Source organism: Caretta caretta, chromosome 1, assembly GCF_965140235.1.
Source record: "Caretta caretta isolate rCarCar2 chromosome 1, rCarCar1.hap1, whole genome shotgun sequence".
NCBI classification, from domain to species: domain Eukaryota; kingdom Metazoa; phylum Chordata; order Testudines; family Cheloniidae; genus Caretta; species Caretta caretta.
In genome coordinates, this window is record NC_134206.1 from 231,745,796 (window position 1) to 231,749,196 (window position 3,401).

Sequence of the window (3,401 nt, forward strand, 5' to 3'; positions counted from 1 at the left end):
GGTACCTGGCATGTGGGAGACCTACATTCAAATGCCTGTTCAGGAACAGACCCGAAACAGACTTTTTTGATTCACCAACAATCTCAGAATTGGTTGGCCCTTAACCATTTCCACCCTCCCCATCCAGCTCTATACACAAGTAGTGAAGCTGTGCCAGTGCACACTTCACCAGGAGCTGTACAAGTGCTCCTGGGTAGTTACTTGTGCAACTAGCTCACGCAGAAATGTGCACGGCTGCATCTTCACTGCTCCAGTTCCTGAGCTAACTAATTAAAGCTAGGTCCAGTACGTCTACATAAGCTGCAATCACACGTGCTTGCAGAGTAGACATAACCCTCAGTCATGTATTTTATAAGGGGTCCTCCGGACCATAATGCACACCTTGTTTCTTGTCACCTTCACTCTTACTAATGAAACAGTGCTGAGGAGCTGATAATTTATATAATAAAGTGACTCACTGTGAAGCCCTAATGTTTGCAGGTGATTCAAGGAAGCACAGCTACCTGCAACTTCAGAGATGCATGTAGAGACCTGACCCCTGTCATCCTGACAAGGCTGAGAATCTGAAACCAGCTTTATGTTGGTTGAGAACTTAGATAGTATGGGCATACGGAAAGTTACATTTCCCCAGCGCTTTTCATTGTATGCAGGGGCACCACTTGCGGGGGCAGGGGACATAGGTGCCAACTCCATGGGTGCTCCGAGGCTGGATCACCCACGGGGAAAAATTGGTGGGTGCTCTGCACCCACAGGCAGCCAAGCTCCCCGCGCCGCCTCACCTCCTCCCCTGAGCGCCGCCTCCACCTCCTTCCCTGAGTGCCGCGTCCCCGCTTCTCCTCCCAGCGCTTGCCACACAAAACAGCTGTTTCATGGCGTAACAAGCTGGGGGAGGGAGGGAGGAAGAGTGGGAATGCGGTGTGCTCAGGGGAGGAGGCAGGGAAGAGGCGGGGCCGGGGTGGGGATTTGGGGAAGGAGTCCAATAGGGGCAGGGAGGGGCGGAGTTGAGGCAGGGACTTTGGGGAAGGGGTTGGAATGGGGGTGGGGCAGGGGTGAAATCGGGGCCGGGGAGGGTCGAGCACCCACCGGCTCCAGGAGAAGTTGGCCCCTATGGCAGGGGAGGGCTCTAGCCCTGAGTTTTGTAGGGGAGGTCTACCCACCCTAGCCCCAGCTGGAGCTCTTAAGTGCAACAGCTTGATTGTGATATGTGATGAGTTCGGTAGCTGGGAGCTGCACAGCCTTTGGGGAAGGGAGTTTGTTTATAAACAGGCAGGGTGATTTAGATAACAAAAGGCTTATCATTAAAATAAATTAAGGATCCTTAGATGATCCTGAAAGCATTGCCAGGCACTTCAGTTAAAAGATAGGAAACAAAGGGCAGGAATAAAAGGTGAGATTGGAGAGCGATTAACAGTGGTGTCTCTCAGGGATCTGTACTGTTCAACATATTCATAAATGATCTGGAAAAAGGAGTATGCGGTGAGGTGGTAAAATTTGCAGATGATTCAAAATTACTCAAGATAGTTAAGTCCAAAGCACACTACGAAGAGCTACAAAGGGATCTCACAAAACTGGGTGACTGGGCAACAAAATGGCTCAAGAAATTCAATGTTGATAAATGCAAAGTAATGCACTTGGCAAAATATAATCCCAACTATACATACAAAATGATGGGGTCTAAATTAGCTGAACCTGTCAATAAAGAGATCTTGGTGTCATTGTGGATAGTTCTCTGAAAACATCTGTTCAATGTGCAGTGGCATTTAAAAAAGATAACAGAATATTGTGAATCATTAGGAAAAGAATAGATAATAAGAGAAAATATCATATTGCCTCCATATAAATCCACGGTATGCCAACATATTAAATAGTGCATGCAGATTTGGTCACCCCATCTCAAAAAAGATATATTGGATTTGGAAAAGGTACAGAGAAGGGCAACAGAAACGATTAGGGGTATAGAATACCTTCTGTATGAGGAGAGATTAAAAAGACTGGGACTTTTCAGCTTGGAAAAGAGATGACTAAGGGGGATATGATAGAGGTTTATAAAATCATGAATGGTGTGGAAAAATGGAATAAGGAAATGTTATTTACTCCTTCACATAAAACTAGGGGTCAACCAATGAAATTAATAGGCAGAAGATTAAAAAAAAAGTATTTCTTTACAGTCAACTTGTGGAACTCTTTGCCAGGGGATGTTGTGAAGGCCAAAACTGAGTGGGTCTAATATTTATTTAATTTTCTTTCTTTTATAAAGGAATTAGATACAGGGCTCCTGTCAGCTGATTGCTAAGTTATCTGCCAAAAAACTAGTTTTCAAATGCCTAAGTAGCCCCAGGAATCATGGTTAAAGTTGCCCCCCCCCCCCACCAAAATCTGAAATGGCACCCCGGATTGTATGAGCTCAAAGCACCAGACAAACATTAACTTGCCCTCATAGCAACAGCCCGGGGCTGTGGGGGCGAGAAGGGCAGGTTGTGCATGTAAGGTGTTCTCTACGTTTTATATGGGAGCAGCGAGACATACAAAAATGAAGTGAGTTGCCCAAGGCCAAACAACAAGCTCTGGCGGATGGGGCGACAGGCTCGGATGCCCTAGCTGCTCTAACCATTACAGCATTAGGATATTATTCTCAAGCCTTCCCAGGAAAGGGGCTGTAAGGGCTTAGGGGGATATTTTGGGGGAACAGGAACTCCAAGTGGTCCTTTCCCTGATTCTTTGTCTAAATCACTTGGTGGTGGCAGCATACCTTCCAAGGGCAAAGAATTTGTGCCTTGGGAAAGTTTTTAACCTAAGCTGGTAAAAATAAACTTCAGGGGTCTTGCATGCAGGTTCCCACATCTGTACCCCCGAGTTCAGCGTGGGGAAGGAACCCTGACACACCCGCCTTCGGGCTGCCCATGAGGACGCTAATGAGTAATACTCTGAATTTTCCACTTAATGCATCTGATGAAGTGAGCTATAGCTCAGGAAAGCTCATGCTCAAATAAATTTGTTAGCCTCTAAGGTGCCACAAGTCCTCCTCTTTTTTTTTTTCACTCTTCCTACAGCATTGTCTGTCTGGAGAACAGCCAACGGGCCCCGGCAGCGGCTCCCAGCTCCTGGGAAGGGGAATTCAAGGTTTCACCCCCCACTGCGAGGCCGCCCCGCAGGCAGGGTGGCTTGCGGGTTACCCGCTCCCTGCACGCGGAACGCTCCCCCTCCCCGCGCCTCCCTAGGGCGCAGCCACACCCCACAGCCGGCCGCAGGGTGGGGAACCAGGCCCCGCCCTCCCGCAGCCAGGCGGTGTGTGCGCGCGCGCGCGCGCGCGGGGGGGGGGGGGGAACCCAGCGAGCTGTCAGCCCGCGTGACGGGCAAGGGGCTGCAGCAATGGAGAGGCAGGCCCGAGGGGCGGGGCGGAG